The sequence below is a fragment of the Cupressus sempervirens genome, chromosome 5 (genome assembly GCF_028749045.1).
Source record: "Cupressus sempervirens isolate cs-2001-9-10 chromosome 5, ASM2874904v1, whole genome shotgun sequence".
NCBI classification, from domain to species: domain Eukaryota; kingdom Viridiplantae; phylum Streptophyta; class Pinopsida; order Cupressales; family Cupressaceae; genus Cupressus; species Cupressus sempervirens.
Genome location: NC_143122.1, coordinates 1,045,776,621 through 1,045,798,369, shown reverse-complemented (window position 1 = coordinate 1,045,798,369; position 21,749 = coordinate 1,045,776,621). Strand labels below are relative to the sequence as shown.

Below are 21,749 nucleotides of genomic sequence, written 5' to 3'. Positions count from 1 at the left end.
TATTGGATCCTAATATGATGGTAACCACATTTTAAATCCAACTTAGTGAAGTACCTAGATCCTCCTATACAATCCATTAAGTCTTCAATCCTAGGTATGGGAAACCTATATCTAATTTTGATGCCATTGATATCCCTATAATCCATAATAAGTGTCCACTTATAACCTTTCTTGGATGCCAATACCACTAGTATTGTAAAAGGATTAATTATTTTTGTTATCAACCCCCTATCTAGCAACTCTTACACTTGTCTAGACACTTCTTCGTTCTTCTCTAGAGTGATCTTGTAAGCTTCCTTATTAGGTTATGAGGCTCCTAGGATAAATTCAATTTGATGGCAACTAGCTCCTTTAGGAGCTAGGGTTGTAGGCGTTCCATCATTGATGATTTCTTTGAACTTACAAAGCAAATTTTACACCTCCTCTAGTATAGAGGTTGGTGTGACCTTCTCTACCTTCTTAGGCTGTACCATGATAGCATATCCTCCACCACCTTCTTGTAGAATGTTTACAAACTCCTTGCCACTACTCAACAATACACTAGGAGTCTTCATTTGGGGTTCTTCATCCTCCATATCAGTAATTGTATCTTGAATGTTATACCATCCTTCTTAAAAGAAATGGTATTCTCTTTTCCATCATAAATGACAACTCTATCATATTTTCATGGTCTATCCAATAGAAGATGGAAAGAATCCATAGGAAAGACACAAAAAATATCTTATTCTTGTATCCACGGATAGAGAACTCTACCCATGCTTATACATTCACTAGGACACTCTTCTCTTTGTTCAACCATGTCAACTTGTAAGGATTGGTGTGGGGTATCTTCTCAAGTTTGAGCTTCTTTACTACCTCTTTAGAGATGATGTGTCTGTTGACCTTGAATTCACAATATCCTTGCACACTTTACCAAGTATCTTGCACCTTATTCTAAACAAGGCTCTCCTTTTCTTTAGCTCCTCCTTTATAGGTTGTCTAACCAAAACCCTTCTAAAAATTAGGTTTTCCCCCATTTCTAACTCAATGTGATTGATCTTAGGTGACTTGACACTTGATGTGTCTTCTTGAGGATAACTAATCCTTTTCTCACTGTTAGAAGAGGATGCCTTCTTTGGACACCTATAAGTAGGATGACCCAACTATCCACAACTATAGAATTTCATGCTAGAAAAATAGGAGTTTCTTCTTCCTAAACCCCTTCCTCTATTGGAACCTACTTGAGATCCCGTACCTCTTCCATGGCCTCCTCTTGGAGTAGCTTCACTCCCATGCTTAGGAGTTTTGGGCTCCCCTTGGCTTTTTGATTTAGTTCCTCTATCTTGTTAACCACCTCTATGCCCTCTCTTATTTCTTCCTATGCCTCTACATTTGGAGAAATGATCATGCTTCCTCTTTTTTTTTTCCTTCAATCTTTATGTCCAATTGATAGTATTGATTTATTATTTTAGGGCTAATAAGAGTCATCTCTTCTTGGATTTTCCACCTTAGGCTACTAAGGTATCTAGCCACCTTAAGGTTTTCATCCTCTACATCATGTGACCTCTTACAAAGCTTTTGGAACTCCTTAGTGGAGGAACTGACATCAAGATCCCTTTGCTTCAAATTCTATCTCTTTTGATACAACTAGATCTCATAATCCTCTACCATGTATGCTTCTCTCACCTTCAAAACCATTCCTTTCCATGAGGTGATAGTTTTCTTTCCTTCTTTCTCTCTTTCTCCACCTAAATGAATTTCCACCATGTCAAAGTAGAGCCTCTCAATCTTGGTTGTTCCACCTTGACTTTCTAAGCTTCAATGATGCCATCTCACTCAAAATGCTTTTCCATCCTTTCTATCTAGTCCATGACTAGATTTGCCTCCATATTTATAATAAACAATGGAATGCCCTCAAGTTCCTCCCCACTCATAGCCTTTAGTTCCTTCAAGAAAGGCTCCTCTAGGAGAAAAAGGGTCTCGTATAGGAACTTTTTGACCTACTAAAAATTTAGGTTATTTTTCATCCACCTTTTCCTTGACTTCATCAGTCTTTTCTTCCACATGACTGAACTTATCCTCTAGTTGGGATAATCTCTCCCTAAGAAATTTTTTTCTTTCTCTTGCTCATGCATCTTCTTTCCTATTTTTGCATTGGTAACTATTATGGTTTCACCTACTAATTCTTCTTCAATTTGAAAAATCTATCCACAAGCCAAATCTTTTTTTGCTCAAATACCACTATGATGGGGAGGTTGGATGAGTCACTCACTCAATCATGATCTTAGTCTTCTTACATGACTTCTAGGGTGGTCCTTCCTTAGCACTTTACACCTATAGAACTATAGTGTTCCTAATGTTCTCCTAGTCTCATTGGCCAACCCAAATATAATGAAGATCACTCTACCAAGCTAAAAATTGATGCCATCACATTTCCTTCATCTTAGCTCTTAAACAAGCTTAATGGGTCACAACCCCCAAATCATGGACTAATCCTTGCAAAGGTATGTAGGTGTCTAAAAATAATTCTATTCAAATAAGTAGGTATGCTTAGCCTCCCACTAAGTTCATCTTCCCATCTGATCTCTTACTTCAATCACAAATAGGCCTAATAGGCCAACAACCCTAATTAGGCCTCCTAAAGAAAGAAAATAGGGTTTTTCTCCTATGCCTTCCAAAGTAACCCTAAATTTTTTTGTAGGTTTATTGGTCCATTTGGAATACCCTTCAATATTTTTGGGGTCTTTGGGTTATACTCTCCCATCCATTACCCTAATCCAAATTAGGTGAAGATAGGGTTTTTTAGGCTTAACTAACTAGTTCAACAAGAAAGTTTGTTTTGGGATGGTTATGGGATTGGTCTACACTTATCTCCTTCATGGGATGATGGTGTCCTTCTTCTCCAATTTCCAAAATAAATTAGGACTCTATCTTCATTCCCTTGCAAGCATCACACACTTCTACATGTGCTCTTCCCTAGTCAAACTCACCATAGGCTAAACTAGGATACAACCTTAAAAATGGCTTCTCTGCATTTGAGGATCCTTGGTTCTATACAAATGAAGTACATGCATTCTAATCACTATCACTAGTACATTTGTACTTGTTTTTCTACCAAAAATTTTGACCAATGCTATGAATTCCTTTTTTTTTTTGGTTTTCATTCTCGCATTGGTTGAAAATAAAAATTATATGCCCGATATGGTCGAAATTTTGACCAACTTGAAAATCACATTATGTTATTAAAAAAAAAAAAGGGTTTATAATGCATAAAGCTTTGTATAAGCATGAGAAGTTTTGCTGGGCTTCATTTGCGTGGGAAATTTTGCTGGGGTTTCATTGCTGTGTCTAGTAATCCATGCAAAAATTTGCCTCTCTGGTAATCACCAAGCACATTGGTTTATTGGGGCAGAAGAAGTTCAAAATCGTGGATGATATCATTGGAATTGTCATTCTATAAATTGCATGGAATAGTAGATCATTCGAATTGTAATACAATCTCTTGCATCCAAAAGTTAAAAAATATAGGTAAGCTGCCATTTCATTGAAAAACTTGAATAAATTTTTATTAAAGCAACAACTTCAATTTTCAGGAGAAAACTCAAAAGTTTAATGTGCTAAATCTGGGAAGAAACAAAGTGGTAAAATGAATCATCAATTATATAACATGGTAGATAATACTTGAGATAAGTTTTACATAGATGGAATCCTTCACCAAAGCAGCATGGGAGTTTTCCAGAGTAGCTAGATTTTTCTTCTGGCATGTCAAGTATCAATATGAGACCTGGTTTCTAGAAATAAACGAAGGGCTCCAAAACCCGTAAGAGTATGAAACAGTGATAGCATTTCATTATAACTATGGTAGAATAGGGATTAAAATAAATGACATAGGCTTCAAGTATGATTATACAATGCCAACCATTTCTAATCTCAATTTTAATGTGGGAGTATTGTGTAGAGAGGGATGACTGGAGGAGGCGGTTGATGTTTTACTTAACACATACAACCCCATTGTTGATGTTGATGTCATGTATGTAATTGTAAATGCCCTGGTAGTCATGTATGCAAAATGTGGACACATGCAAAAGGCACGTGAACTATTTGACAAAATTCCTCAATGGGATGCAATCTGATAGAATGCAATGTTAACGAGATATGTAATGCATTGATTTTGTAAGGATGCTCTTAAACTTTTTGACCTGATGAAACACTCTGGACATATCCTAATCATGTAAGCTTAGTTTGGGTTTTATTTGGATGTAGCCATGGAGGTTTATTAGACAAGGGCTATAAATACTTTAGTAGCATGAATGAACTTTATGACATGACACCTATTATGGACCATTATGTATGCATGGTTGACCTTCTTGGTCATGCAAGCTATCTCGAGTATGCTCTAAATTTTATCATCAAAATGCCAACTAAACCTTCTATGGTTGTGTGGATATGTTTGATTGGTACTTGTAGATTGCATAAAAATATAGGGCTTGGGGCATTTCCATAAACTCTCCTTCTTGACCTTGATCTTGAAAATACTACACCTTATGTTCTTCTATCAAACATCTATTCTGAAGTGGGCAGGTGGGGTGATGCCTAGAAAGTAAGGACATTGATGAAAGACAGAGTAACTAAAAAGATACATGGATGTAGTTGGATTGAAGTCCATAAAATGATGCATCTTTTTTGTGTAGGAGATAAATCTCATCCGCAAACACAGAAGAGCTATGCAACACTACAAAATTTGTCTTGGGAGATGAAGGCAATAGGGTATTTTCTAGATTCAAGACAAGTATTGAATAATGTGGAGGGGGAGGAAAAAGAAGCATTCCTTTGCTACCATAATAAGAAGACAACAATTACATTCAGGTTGTTAAATGCTTCCCCTAAAAAAACCATTAGAATTGTCAAGAACCTTCGAGTATGTGCTGATTGCCACACTACAACCAAGTTTATCTCCAAAGTTATGGCAAGAGAAATTGTTGTGAGAGATGCAAACCGGTTCCATCATTTTGATCAAGGACAATGTTCTTGTGGAGATTATTGGTGATGCTACATGAAATAAGTTGTACATATATCCTTTCACCATGACAAATTGCATTAACTCAGATGTGCAAGGATAAGGAGGAATCAGATTTTGTCTTCTTATATGGAAGGATAAGAAGGAATCAGGTTTTATCTTCAGTTTATAATAATGATTTTTTTGAATTTCTTGGAAACTGAACTATGCCATTGATTTGATAAATTTAGATGCATATAGATACTTATGGGTTTCTTTTAGTAAAGTTCCATTTTACTCCATGGACTCATCATGAGACTCAACATTTTTTCAGGAAGGCTATTCATCGCTGGAAGGAAAAGAAAGTGAAGGGAGATACTTAAAGGAACTGGGAAGGTGTTTGGCTAGCAGGAAATGTGAGAGCTAGCTTACAATCGGTTCCTTGCTTGGGGACAATGAGGAGAGCATCTGTTGGTAGGTTATTTCCTCTCCCTTTCTGTCGCTCTTTAGTTGAATTGAGTGTATCTTTTGTTAATTATGGGTCTTCCATTGGGGAAATAAAATCCATTTTCCTCATTTTCTATGCAAATTGATATATGCAGATTAGCGTTATTCTTCATTCGAGGTTCGAGATGTCTCATGTTGGTTTATAGAAATTTGAAATTGGGAGAGCTAATATGTTTATGAAATCACACTATTTTTTAATTTAATTTTGTTTTTCTATTTTCTTTTTGTCTCGAAAATAAATTATTAGAATTTATATCAGCATAATTAAAAATATAATTTTTGTTATGCTTTAAATGATGCATGTGTACGATATTCACAATGCTTGTAGTTTGAGGTTTATAATTTCTTAGATGAAAATGCACTTATGTACAAATTTCAAGCAAAACCACAGTGGCACTGGAATTCCACATTTATGGGATTATAAAATCAAGTATGATGATGTCTATAAAAAATAATAGAACTAAAACTGGTATGTAGAGCTAGGAGGAAATGGTTCTCACTTAACCTAGTAAAGCTATGTACAACAAAGGTAATTGCATGATTTTACATTAGAATCATTTGAGTAAAAATGGAAAGTATTTGTGGTCACTGTAGGTATGAAATAGAAGAAACTTAGGAAGGTAAGAACCACAAGAACTTATGAGGAACAATGCAATTGAAGACCTTGCTAGCATAGATCAAGACTATTTAATTATTTGATGAAATGTCAAAAATAGATACAAATATCTATTTTGTGGAAGATTCCATTGGGGCGCATGAATATTATTGGAAAGAATGGCCAAAAAAAGGCGGTCTCACTAATGGATTCTGATGTTGATTAAGATCGATGAAATTGATTGTGACTGGAGTTAATGAAGACAAGGTTCAAGCATTCACACAAAATCAATAGCTAAGATGGGTGCAGTGATTGTGTTGTGTGCGCACAAACTTATGAAGCTATTTTTTGCCCGTTTAAAAGCTTACACATATTTTAGATAAAGATAGCAAAAACCATTGAGATCAGAAAAAAAGAATATTGTGCAAGAAGTCAAACATATATTAAAACACATTTTGGAATAATCTTATTCACTCTTTCTATTCTGAATAGTGATTTACTTTTTAAGGACAAAATGAATGATAGAGTCCTACCAAAAGATCAATGACCTACTCCCACCTGTCCAATCTTAACTCATCTACAGCTAAACACATGTTTGGCAGGTGCTTCCTTTTTGAAATATAAATCCTAAATATTTGGTTATTTAACTGCAATTTCAGATAATTTTTCTACATTAACGCTCTAACTTAGCCAAATATTCTTCAACTGAACTGAGCAAGCTAACCATTGTCCAAAATTAGCAACCGCCAACTATAGAGGCACTTAAATATTACATTGCTCATGCCTAGGAAGGACTTGGGAGCTCACTTGAGGCACAAAAATTTCTTAGGATCCTGTTGATGGGTGTTTTGTGACACTCTTAGCAAATGGAGAATAAAACACCAAGCATTCAATATTCTCTAGAACAAGGAAACCTTAGAGATGCTAAACAATTTATCATGTATGATAAGCTAGGACAACCCCAAGGTTTACATAGAAAACTAGTGATTTTATATTGGATGTAACTCCATGAATAATGTCATCTTGTTGGTAACCCACAAAGGAACTTATACTATTTCAATTTGATCTATCAATTTTCTTTCAAATAATGAATGATTTTGCAATGTAGGATCTTCAACTAATCCTAACAAGGGTTTAGATATAAAATACAAAAGAAATGGTTCTAATGGAGAAAATGTTCTTTAGAGCAGGTGAATTGAATCTTTGAGGGGAATGAGTTATAAGCCCTACAAATCTGGAAGGAGGCCTATTTGGGGCTCTTCTAGTAGCCCTATTTGTGAAGAAACTATGTAATCAAGTATGAACCCATCCTTACCATTAGTTTAAACATATTGAAAGTGTTCCAAATAACATCTTAGATCTCATGGAAACCTTGGTTGGACTAGGGAATGTTGTTAAACGAAGTCAAAAAAAAGCCAGACATTAGTTAGATAACATGTTCTTTATGATGGGCATTTTTTCATTTAAAACATTAGAGATATTAGATGAATTAGAATTACAGTTACTGTATGGTCATAGATAGTCAAGTCATTTTAATGGTTACACTTGAGGACATCCAAGGGAGATACATTTGGAAAATAATTTATTGTTCTCAATGGCAGCAATAGAGGGTGGTGACTCAATTCTTATGAGATGTGGTGACCCTTTCACTAATAAAGGAGAAATCTTTCCAAACATCCAAGGATTGCTTATCAATCATCACTCTTGATTATGTGAATCCACAAAAGTAAATTACTGAATAAAGAAAATAGTCAACCAAAAAATCATTCTTTAAACCAACATTCATTCAATCATCATTAGCAAACCAACATTTGTTACAACAGTAGTCATCTATTCAATAATCACTTAATTATCACTTACCAAATAGCTCAAATTATACAATCAAAGGAATGAATGGATGTTGCAAGTTAGATCTCCTCATTTTGAAGAGAATAAAGAAATCTATTGAAATGTGAAACAGTGTATGCCATAGTGCCACCATATATGCCAATGCACTCATGCATGCTAGAACCACTGTAGACACATTTTTGAGAGAAAATCTAGTGATGTGTCTTTCTTTTCCTTGTTAATTTGGCTAACTCATAGGATTTTGTCAAATGCATGCAACTAAATTTTTAACTTTTTTTGCCAGGAATGGCTTAGCAGGGCAACAAATTGGGCAAAGTTCAGTGCTACTGCTGGTTTGGGGGTCATTCACTGGGGTCACCTTCAACAAGGTTGATCTTTGATGGCTCCATATCTTCCTCACAATGGTTCAACTAGTGGTGGAAACCCATATTCTAAGGGTGGGGCTCTATATGCTTTAGGGCTTATTCATGCCAACCACAACAAAGGAATCAAACAATTTCTTTATGAGATCCTATGTAGTACTAGTGTTGAAGTGAGTCTTCTCAAGTTTTAACTAGTTCCAAAACACGTCCAACTTTCTAAGTGATTTAAACAACTACTCAACTTAAGACATAATACTTTCAAGCCACTTATACCAGATATGTACTATTTTTTAAAGGTAATTCAGCATGGTGCATGTTTGGGGTTGGGATTGGCTACTTTGGGAACTGTCGATGAAGAGATTTATGATGATATCAAAAATGTTCTTTATTCAGATAGTGCAGTTGCTGGAGAGGCTGCAGGTATCAGTATGGGATTGCTTATGGTTGGTACTTCAAGTGAAAAGGCAAGTGAAATGCTTTCATATGCACATGATATTCAACATGAGAAGATTATAAGGTACCATTGGTTTTTAATTTTTATTAAATTAGCATTAATTGCAAACACAACATTAGAGGAGTTATTCAAAATTTTACGTTTTAGATTCTGGGAATATATTTTAATTTGTGAACATGAATAGAGGCCTAGCCCTTGGAAAGGCACTAACTGTCTATGGAAGGGAAGAAGAAGATGATACCCTTATAGAGAAAATGACTAGGGGTCACGATCCAATTCTGCGTTATTGTGGAATCTATGCTTTGGCTCTGGCATATAGAGGCACAACAAATAAAAAAGCCATTTTTCATCATCTACACTTTGCTGTCTCATATGTCAGTAATGATGTGAGAAGAACTACGGTGATGGCACTTAGTTTTGTTCTATACTTTGAGCCTGAGCAAGTTTGTATCTTTGGTATCATTGTACACCTATATGTTTTTATAACTTAAATTTGGCCAAAGGTGGTTTGCCAGAAATGAATATTTTAAAACTTTTCTAAGATTATCATGATTCTTTACAACAACATAAAATTTAAAAGCAATTTTTACAAACTCCAAGAATAGTATCTCTGTTGTATGAATCATACAATCCACATGTCAGATATGGAGTGGCTCTGGTTGTAGGTATCTCTTGTGCAGGCACAGCTTTAAGTGAGACTATTTCTCTACTGGAGCCGTTAACATCAAATGTTGTAGACTTTGTTTGTCAAGGTGCTCTTATAACCATGGCTATGGTTCTTATGCAAACAAATGAGGCATGTGAACCTCGTGTTGGTGATGCTGTAAATTTAATTTTTTAAATTATTTGATGTTTTTGAATTGGAAAAATGTGAACACCAAATGAAGATTCTCCATCTCAAGAACATTTTTAAAAATTTAGGATTTCAACTTGTTTTCTATTGGGATCTTTTATTGCAATAAGGGTCTCTTCCAGCCATACATTCTTTTTGGCATTGTGATTCCAGGATTCATTTTAATTAACTTGGTTATTTTTCATTTATAAAATATCAGGCCCCAACTTGAGAAGATAATTCTTGACAAGCATGAAGATACCATGAGCAAGATGGGTACAATTTTTGCATTAGGTATTTTAGATGCAGGTGGTCAAAATGTGACCATCAAGTTTCTTTCTAGGACAAAGCATGATATAATTATTGTTGTTGTTGGTATGGCAGTATTTAGCCAATTTTGGTATTGGTATCCCCTCATATATTTCTTGAGTCTCTCTTTTGCTCCTACTACTTTCATTGGGCTCAACTATGATTTGAAGGTCCCAAAGTTTGAATTTTTGTCAAAAGCTATGCCCTCACTATTTGAATATCCTCATCCCACAACACCTCTAACAAAAAATTCAGCTATAAAATTGCCTACTACCATTTTGTCTATATGTCTATATTAGCAAAGGCTAAAGTCAGAGCAAAGAAAGATGCTGATCAAAAAACTGTTATTGATGAGGGTAATGCACGTGGGAATGTGAAGGGTTCGAAGTCCTGCAACAAATCTTCACAATATTGAGGCTGAGATAAAAGAGGTCTTAGCTGCTACTGGTGTGCATGTCCCAAGTCTAACAGGTATGTCATGAATAAAATTTTATTGGAGGTAATCTGTTTCTCTCTAGTTGCAATTTCTTTCTTATGGCATTAGTGGATGTTGTCCAATACATCATGATTAATTCAAGGGTTTTGAGGCTTTTAAATGTCTAATGTAGAGGAAATTTAAAATGTTCCAGATTATATTTTGAAGACTAATAGTAACTGATCAAGTTGCATTAGTAATGTATGTGCCCTTTTTCTTGTATCCCGTGTAATTGTAATTCACATTGTTTTTCCTTAAAATTATATTAATGTGAATACATATGTGGCTCCAGCCCAACAAAATTTGAAAAAAATATGGTATTATAGCAGCAACTATGCCAATAGCAAAGTCACTCAGAGCAATTAACACTATAGCCATACCACCAAAGCCTTACAAACTAAAGAAATACCATAGAACCCATAGCTCCCACTCTATGCAATACTACAGACAACCATACCAAAAAATGAATAGATGTACAATCTCCATGAAAAAAAATGTAATTTTGTCAAAAAATCTAGCAAACTCAAAGAAACCATAGAGAAAAAAGGAAGCCTACCTTAAAAGATAGTACCCACAACTCATGAAGCAGCATGTTGCACAGGAGCACAACCCAAAAACTTGAACCATTTAGAGACCTGTACGAAGAGGTGTTCTAATCCATCAAAACTCCATAAAAAAATTTATTCTCTAAGACATCAATAAATTTCGTCAAAGCAGCAATAGTACCATTAGTAGAAAATGCACCATGAAATTTAATGTCTTCGATATTTTCTAACTATTTCAGGGCCCTCTTCAACATCCAATTCTCTAGCAATGACATTGGATAAGCTACATTTAACTCCAAAGTGTTATCATGAAATGAGATAAGCGATCAGCAATCATCCATGTTGAAGTGTTGTCCTAAGATCTTATTAGAATGCTTCTAGGGCTTGACTGTAAATGTGCATTTCATGGATATCATCTTGAATCTTTTTTATTATTGTATCTTGAATGATTAATGTACCCATGCTATCTTACCCAATGATTAATGTACCAATTTCTTGTATGTTGCTAGCCTTAAAAATATTGTTATAGAGCTTGAACATGTATCATCACCATGATTATGGCTATTGCCATGTCAATTGAAAAGGATTTTGGTGCACATTTATAGGTGATGGAATGCAGATAATATCATGAACATGGCCATCATCACATTCTACTCACAACGAACTAAATGTAACTGTGCAAATTTTTTCTATACATATAAAAGCAACTCTATTCAATTTCATACAATGCATAGTTATGTCTAGCTAGTTAATTGAATTTACTATCTCATAACTACAGCCAATTTATGGTAGCACCAATGCTTTATGACAAGAATCTTTGTTGAATTAGCTTTAAAAAGTTGCCAAAAGTGGCTTAAAAAATTTACTAATTGGAAGCATTTCCTGATTGATTTTTTTTTTCAAGTCAGATTCATGGTTCTCATTACAAAGAGTGAACTTGCTATATTGTTGATAGAGAACCCAAGAGCATGAGTATTATCCAAGTGTGTGTTAGAAAATGATCACTACATGAGAATTATTTGAGTTTGTGTTAGAAAATGACTCTTCTTAGTTTTTGGGTCTGTGTTATATGACACTTTGGTTTTATTAGAAACTTATGTTTTCATCATTCTCATGTGACAAAAATGCAAAGGGAACAATTCCCCTATCTTAATAGCTAGTAAATAGGTGGTAGTGTTCTTTGTTCAGTGAATTCCAACATTAACAGTTAATGGTACTCAGCTATAGGTTTTGGAAGTAGCAGCTTATGGTTGAATTAGGTTAAGGTAGTTTTTTAATTAGAACTTGTTTAGAGTTTATTATAATGAAAAGTTAATAATAATTTTCTTGATTTTTTCCTTTGTAGGGTTGCTATGTATGTATTGTGCTAGGTTACTGTGAAGGCGGGGATATGTAAGCTTTTCCTTCCTTTGAAAGAGTTTTTCCTTGTTATGTATTTAGCGTTATCTCCTATTTAAATGCCTGATTAAATGGAGTTTTTAATGCAGGGCTGAGATAATGAAAAAGGAAAATGGAGTATATTTTCCTAAAGAAGTCAGTAGTAATCCTGTGAAAGCCAAGTTGCTTCTAGATTAGCTTATCCAAATGTAATTTGTCTTTTTGATATCTGAGCACATTTATAAATATGCTTCATGTTTCCTAGCAGAAACTCTATAAATGGCTTGTATAGCTTCTTCTTGCAGTGGACCATTTGTACTCTAATCATATCCTTCATAGAGATTTGAAGGTTAGTTATTGATTATTTATTAATATTTGTTAATAAGGGATTGTACTACTACTCATTTTAGAATTTCTCTTAGGAAATGGTAACATGATATAATGTGTTTTTTTCTTTGTAATGCTCAAATATTTTTTTGACAAAGGAGTAGGATGTCCATCTTGGTATGTTCTAATTTCTTGGGAATTGCTTGTACAAGATCTAACTCTTTTGACACTTAAGTACAGATGAAGGTGCTTGGTCTACTATGTGAGTCGAGAATATCCACAATTGTTATTGGTATAATGAATCTATAAGAGACTTTGGACTAGCTAAGAGGTTGAACCCAAATGACCTTACTTCTTCTGTGAGTTTCAAAACTTTAATTTCAAAGTTGTCTGATTTACATATTTTTCCCAAGGGCTGAAGAAAGGAGAACCTGTATTTTAACAAGGTGCCAACGTAAATCTATATATTCTAAAAGTACCCACATTAAACCAAGACATTTAAATTAGCTTACAGTTTTTGATAAGACTATGCCACAAGCTAACTATGATGAATTGGAAAGATGATTGATACATCTGCTTGATTTGTTTTAATAATAGGGAACAAAATACAATCTTTATTAACATGAACTTTAAAATATGGATGAGGCATGAGTAATAAGCTTTAGTGGAGCTATTTCCTAATAATTTATTTTGATGCTGAAGTGAAGGGATATAGCAGTGTGCTTTGTAACTATGCATATTTGAAAAAATGGAAAGATATAGATAATCACTATCAAGAAATTGTCCTGAAGTTATTTTTAGCTTCTTTTTTTGATGATGGAGTGCAATATCTCTCCTTGCAAGTTATTTCTCAATGAGATTAACCTAAAAATATATGCTAGTAAGAATTAAAAATATAAATATACTAATTGATCTATCTATTTCTTTGTGAACTCTGTGTAATGCCCTGCCCGGAGATCCTTGGAAACAAGGATGAAATACAAGCCAAGAAATTTTTTTTACAAGTATGAATTCACATGACAAAATCATACAGGGATCACAACGATCGTAACAAAAGACTTCACCATTGTCTCGGCAACCAACGAATCTCCAAACACCACTACCAAACTGACACACACAAACAAAGCCAACAACAAAAAAACACATGATGGGGGCACAAGAAACAACCACTCATCAATAAAACACCAAGCTGGGGTAAAATGCAGAAACCTAAAATTTGGCTAAGCCTGAAATCCTAAAGCCTTGAAAATTGGCTAAGTCTGGATTTCTGAAGCCCTAAAATTTCCTAGAATCCATAACTTATCTCTAAGAGGTCTAAAACCTATCTCAAAAGATTCATCACATATATTAAAATATATCTTAAGTATAAGGAATTAATTAAATATACATCAACTTATACTTAAATGATACATTTTAAACCCTAAGAGACAACAATAAAACATGAAAAACTGCATTTAACAAAAACCAACAAAAAAAAAATGCAAGAACATAGAGTCAAAGAATGCCCAAAAGGGTATCCAAAACAACTCACAAGAAGAAAAAATCATGAAGAAAAGTGCCCATTTCCAGCACGCGTAGGTTTTTCACAAAAACTCTACGACACTTTTTACTAAGGGAGGGTGACACTTCTCCTTAAGGCCTGCGAAACTCTTCAAGTGTCATATGACATATCTCAAGAAGGCATGCGACAATTTTCAACATCGTACGACATTTCTCAAGAAGGCGTGTGATACTTTACAGTGTCGTACGACATAGTTTACATGGGCCTACGATACTTTTTAAAGTCTCACACCATGCTGAACAAATGTCAGCCATAGAAACACAAAAACACTCCCAGAAGCAAAAAGGACAAAAAATAGAGCAAAAAACCTCCACACCAAGGAGTACTAGATCCACAAAGGCTTGAGGAAAGAACACTCAAGTGCAAGAACGACACAAAAAGAAGAACATCTATCCATTTAAACTACATCAGCAAAGAACACACTGAAATAGACATTGCAGAGAGTTGAACAACTAAACTAAGTACGCGGTTCCTCCCAACCATCAATAGCATCATAAGACCATCGTGGGTCCTAGCCATCCCCCGCGCGTAACATCCCAAGCCACCAACCAGATCATCGGTACTGTCGTAATAGAGATGTCATACTAAAAACATGCAACAATATAAGCATAAGGAAATCTAACATGCTAGTAGTAAAGCATAAGATAATCCTATAGTAGATAACATTATCTATCACATGCTAAACAATAATAAGCAATCGATATACTACTAAATCAAATAACATCATCTAATCGTATGCTAAACATCATGATAAGGGAATGCGCCAAGTAAACTAACATCATCTAAACATGATATACAAGCATCCCAATGAAAGCATAAATCACAAGAAATCATACTCCGAAACTCGAAGTACCAAGTGAAGACATCTAGTAATGGTCGTACTAGGACAAAAGATCATCTCTATACACCAATCCCTAGTAGTGGTGAAGGTAGCTATGCCTCCCAACCATGTGGCACCCATAGGTCCACAACCACCATGCTGATGGAGATAAAGATCCAACCACAAACACACATAAAGCACAACACCCAAGGCTAACACTCACGCTAGACAATATGATGGCTGCAACCAAGAACCTAAGACAATGCAAGGAGTATAGGTCCTGGTCAGACACTCAATAGGTTACTAAGTAGGGACTGACATCATGGAGAGTCGCTTGGCATCAAAAAGCCCAAGCTCAGATCTGTGTAGCTCAACTCCCTCAACAGAAGGCCAATACACTGTGTAGCTCAACTCCCTCAATGAAAGGCCAATACACAAAAGTACCATTTTATTATCTTAAGTTTTATTACCAGTCACACATTTTGTTTAGTTATCACTTATTTAAAACTTCCTATCCTCCACCAACCCTATGGGACTAAGGTCACCAAGCTACAAGATAGAAGCCCCCTCCATATGCTACCCTACCCTACCCATGCTCATCCTACGATAAGTGCCCATGGGCATGCATACTCCCATCCCAACCCCAATGATCATAACTTTTGAAAGTACCATGGAAGATCGAGCCTCGCAAGTCACTCGACAAATGTACGTGAACATACTCGTGTGTGGTGCACCACCATCACGAAGATCATAACACAAGGAAAGGAATGAGATCACAATGCAAAGAAAACACCCAACTAAAAGCAACACAGGAAGGACAGATTTTACACGAATCCCAAAGCCAATAAAATCATACATCATGAAATCACTCAACCGGCCTCAATCTGAGAGTATGGATTCTACACGAATCCAAATGATGTAACAAGACCAAACATCATGAACTCACTCAACCGGCCTCAATCCAAGAGTATAGATTCTACACGAATCCTAGCATTCACAAGACAAAAGCAAAGGTCCAAAAGAAACCATAACAGGTAACAAATCACTCAACCAAACACAAAGTCAATAGTATAGATGCAACACACATCCCAATGCAACAAAAAAGTGTAGAAGTGGTCTGAATAATATCCAAATGGATCATCTAGGTCCATGACCCACATTGTGCCAAGAAAACTCAGAAAAATAGGGTGACACGCAAAATGAGGTAAAAACCCTACATTTTAGAAAAATTCCAAAATTAAAACCCATTTGACCTTTGGGTTCAAAAACCCAAAAAATCCAAAAATAAATGGAATCAAACATCGTATGCAAAAATGATCAACATAACGGCGTAAAATCCCAAACCCTCATTACAAAAAACAAGAAAATGTTCATACCTGCCCAACCGAGTAGAACTAACATACAAAAATGGAGGGGAACACTAGTTCTCAACCTCCAACCAAACGACTACAAAAAATAGAAGCAGAAATAGAGCAGAAACAATAAAATAAGAAAGCCCTACCTCACAGCCAAAAGGGCAAAACAAGAATCTGAACCATAAAATAAATATCTCGCAGAAGTAGCTAAAAATTATGACAATCTAAGGTTTCCCTGAGCTGGATCCAACGAGCTCAACCTCGCGATGATCCCATGCCCGTAGCTTCCACAATGAACAAAACAGTAAATCCTCATGAAGAGGATTTTGGGTTTTACTCTCCAAGTCTCCAATTTGAAAGTGAGAAGTGAGGAATTAAATTCCTTTTTGTATACTTATTCACTTTTTGGGTGAATAATCGATTAGGGCATTTAACCAGCCAATCTAGTTAAACACTAAATCGACCCAAACGAAAATAGGCTATTCCTATAAATAGGAATGCATCTATGGAAAAGCTGCCAAAAATTAAAATAAAACAATCAAAAAGCCCGAAAACCCAAAAACATAGAAATCTCCTTAACAACTTTCGCAAGAATGTGAACCTCTAAATGCACAGACACGCTTACTGGTCTAATCACATAATGCAAATGAGTTTAGATTTAATAATCACCAAAAGGTTTAAATTAGACATTTAATTAAGGATATGTCAACCATACCAGGACGACATTGGTAAAATATGAATGGTTGAATCACTTACTCCATGTGCCACTGCCAATGATATAAATCCTGCATACTAAACAACATGATGAAGTGAAATTGCATATAATAATATAGCCAAAGCAATAAATGCATTAAATCACCTAATTTAACCATTTATTTAATTATATTAAAACAATCTATTTATATCACTCACGTTCGCATAAAGCATAACAATGCAGGAATGAAGTAAATAACCATAGCATTAAATCCATCACCTAACATAATCAAAGGTATGTCCAAATACCAGATAACCAGATATCATCATAAAACACACTGCCATCTCAAAATGGCATCATCATGCAATATGATCAACTGAATAGCATAGTAGTTTAATATCTATGATATTGAAATCAAAGTGTAACATATGACCCTTAGGTCATCTCAAAATGTAAACACAACATGAGTAACAATTAACTCTCTAAAAATAAATATAACAAGGTAATGTCTGTAGCACATAACCAAATAATCCCACATGAACAATCCATTTCTAATCATTAATGCATTTAATAAAGATTGATTACACTAAATTAAAAAGGCACTTAAAACACATAAGCAAACATAGTCATAAACATGACTAACCACTGCTACAGGAACCTAGTCTAGTGTAGCATGGTAATGGAACATAGTGAAATCTCTACACACATCTCAAGGTAATCATGGAACAACCTCATGATACCACATTGATCCTGGTAACCAGTAGCACAAACTTCAGTGAACCAAAATCACATCATAATCTCAAAGATCAGTCAAAAGCATAATCAAAGCAACTGATACAGAAACATAAACCCAAACACCTCAACAGTGTAGACCACTGAGGGTCACAATCATGATCCCATCACAATAAAAGATCAGCAAGGTTGCATTCATCAGGATGACTTACAAAAGTCAAATGGGAGAGGCACTACACTCTGCCTAATTCTAACATAACTTAGTGATGTGTTTGTCTAGTCTTGCAACTGCAAGATATGGTACTGCTCTTGGTGTTATTTGTGCACTTCATTATGAGGGACTATTAGAGACTGCTTTTTGTACAAAGACAAGACCATTCAACCAGGTATTGTGGATGGTTCTTTGTTAATTTATGTGACAAAACTCTATATTTTAGTCTATAAGAATTCACTTCATGTCAAAAATCTTCAACAAAATTGTTCAGTGTTGTTTGTATCTAGATTCTAATAATTAATGTAACTTGAAAAATTATCATAAACAATTTTGACTTGAAAAGTTATCATAGATTATTTCAATTTAAAAAGTCATCTACTTTAGCATATGTAGTGATTTTCACCTGCCAACTGATTGTTCATTTGATGTCAAGAGACTATAATATTAATAGAAAAGGAATGGGCCAGGAGGAAGAATAGGAGAAGAGAAGAGTTCAAGTATGCTTCAAATTCAAGCAGTTAATTTTATGTTTGTTTTTTGTTGTTGTACTTGAGATTGACAATAGTTGCCTTTTCAGGTAATTTCAAAGCTTCATTTGATTCTTTAGCCATTTCTCCTTAGAATATTGAAGGAAGAGGTGGAACAAAACCTCCCAAAGAAAAAAGAAATAATCCTGTATGCAACTATGACGAAACATCAAAAATAGATCCAAGAGCATTTAGTCAATAAAACACTTGAGGCCCACTTGCAGAGCGAGGCAGAGAGAGGTAGGGTAATGTGTTCTCTAATTTGGAAGAGTTATTTTATAGAGCTCCTACATAAGTTGTGTTCCTTTATTAAATTGTACTATTAGCCATTTAGCCAGTCTTATTTGCTTGAATAATAAAAGTTTGGTATGACTTCCTTCATCTATTTAAGGCACAGGCATCAGAACAAAGCTAAACAATTTGATGATTTAACTAAGAAAGAACTGCAACCATCCTAATCTATTGGAATCATAGTTTGATCAATCAAGTAAGGATTTAATTAGTAATTGAGCTTTGTTATTTTGAAACTGATTACTAGTGGGACAAATTGATTTAGTGTTATAACTTATGTCTAACATTGACCTTTCTCTTCAGTTGATTACCCACTAGTGGCTTAGTTGGTTCAATAGTGTGGCAAATTTGGCTTGTTAGACAGACTTATATTGCATTTGAAAGCTCGAAAACATAAGGTACCAATAACAATTTGCATTAGTTAACCTTCATTTTTACTGTGCCCTTAAGTTTCTTGTACTGATTTCAAGTAACACAACAATCAAGAGAAGAGTTTGCTTGATGTTCTCAAGTTCTATGTGCTTCTCTGTTTTAGGGCATGCACTTTATAGTTTCTAAGCATGATTTTCTAATGGTGCCAAAATTGTACATTGATTATAGATTTTGATATTTTCTCAATGGATGAAATTTCTAGACTTGCTGGAATACTATCTTTAAGCATGTGCAATTTTCTTACAAATTCTTCTTTGATGTCTTTTTAAATACAGATCAATTATTTTAATGATCCAGAAAGAAAATTTCGTATCTTTTTGTTAAGCACAAGAGTTGGTGGGCCTGGGATCAATCTCACTAATGCAGATACCTATATCATTTATGATAGTGACTAGGTAAGATATAAGTTTAAATCTTATCATATTAGTTTCATTGCGGTATGCATTTTTAATGCATGTTTATAGAGTAGAACACATTATTTATTATGCATGAACTTTTGTTATGAACTTGCATTGAAATTTGTTTGTATAAATTTATTGTAATTATATCAATATAATAAGTTTGATTATGTAGAATCCTCAAATGGATTTGCAAGCAATGGACTAGTGTCATAGGATTGGACAAACAAAGCCTGTACATGTCTACAGGCTTATCACAGCTCATTCTGTAGAGGTAAGGATTTTTTGTTCAACTGTTGGAGACTACTGGGCAACTCTGGTTGGTGGAATTCTTATAAAGAGGGGTGGAAAATCTATAGGTCTATGGTATTCCCAAAGGTCTCTTTTATTATGCCTGTAAATCTGGATTTTGACTTAGGCATATATCATTGGTAAGTTTCTCTTCTAACATCTATGATGTTTGTAATTGAAAAATAATTGAAACTTCTCAAAGAATGGTTAAAAATTTCCAAAGGTCTCTTTTATTATGCAGGTTACTATGAGAGCTGGTAGTGCAGGTTAACTTAGTTTACAAAAGCAACTCAGTTGGAGAATGGCCAGGTATTGCATGATGAGGTTAAGGATGGTGCGATTAATAACAATTTTCTTTCTAAATCCCAACAATGTTCTAGTTTTGTGACTCATGAATTTGAACATCTGGGGGACAGATTGATCAAATTAATGGATTGTGATACAGAGTTTGTAGCTGTGAAAAATTGTTTCCTTACTAGCCTAAATAAAATTGGACTTGCAACCAGTGTTACTGGTATTTATTGAAATTCACATACAAGTAGGCTAGGATAGGCTCGGCTGTAGATTTTCAATAAACAGGTTGAGATAGCAAGTAATTCTCATGGTAAAGCAAATGTTAAATATGCATGGCATGGGGCATCTGATACAAGTATATCATCAATTATACTACTTGGTTTTAGCAATAACAAATTAATGAATGGTGGTCCGGTATATGGTGTTGGTGTTTATCTTGCTCCTGAAGATTGCTTCTACTTGAGGTATGAAATATTATGTTCAAAGATGATGTCTTTGGTGGGGATTTCTTTTAAATGTTTGAATTCTAGAATATTCTTTCCTTTAATATGCATATTCTTTATTTAAGAAGGAATGTTTGACTGACTAGTACTGCTTATTCTTTACAGTATTCCATTTTCATACTTGGACATTAATGGGGAATAGTATGCTATGTTGTGCTGAGTTATTTTGGGGATGTTGAGGAAGTTCCTCTTGGCTCTCTTTAAAAGATAATTTTTTAGAACAATTTTAATTTGATCATATAGTAATTTTGTTTTAAAAGTTAACATTTTTGAAAACAGTTTTTACTCATTCTTGTTATTCTGTAGGATAAGGATTCCCTATCCATTCCAATGGGGAGCACTCATATTTGATGCAAGAAAATCATTTGCAATGATGGCTTCTACTTTTGTCTCACTCGTTGAGGTTAGCTCATGTAAGGCTCGCTGATAAAATGCCCTAGATAGAGAAATCAACACTAGTAGAGTCTACACTTGTGGAAATGGGTCTTTAGGAATGTGCCAACACTCCCATAGGAATCAGTGGTGGAGAAAAGAGGAGAGTGATCATTGCCTTAGAAATTCTAATGAGGCCAAGGTTGCTATTTCTGGATGAACCAACAAGTGGCTTAGACAAGTAAGAATCTTTCTAAATTGGTGGCAGATACTGAATCCATCATCAAGGTTTTTGTTTGTTAGAAGTTTTGTGGATGTTCCTCAGATGATACCATTAGTTCAAATTCATCTCACAAGGAACCTTTCAACCCAACAATAGTTGGTTGAATTGGTTATATTGTGAAGTCTTATATATGTAAGAGGGAGCCACTATTATAGATATAGAAGAGGGAGTCAAGTGTATGGATTGGTGTAATACCACAAGCAATAAAACTTCAATTTTTGCAAGATTTCCTTGATCATTTGGAGCCTCAAATCAAATTGGTTTTATTTATTAATGCATTGATAGGAGTTATTAACCATCCACATTTCTAATTGATGTTTTCCACATTGTGTTAAACTTGCTACCACACCAATTGTAGAACTAGTGACTTCTTTTA

At 34.8% G+C, this 21,749-nt stretch overlaps 2 pseudogenes; both read left to right on the top strand.

Annotated features, from left to right (window-relative positions):
• Positions 1-7,966: 7,966 nt before the first annotated feature.
• LOC149559520 (26S proteasome non-ATPase regulatory subunit 1 homolog A-like) lies at positions 7,967-10,297 on the top strand (annotated as a pseudogene).
• Positions 10,298-18,034: 7,737 nt separating this feature from the next.
• LOC149559519 (chromatin remodeling protein DDM1-like) lies at positions 18,035-21,145 on the top strand (annotated as a pseudogene).
• Positions 21,146-21,749: the final 604 nt, after the last annotated feature.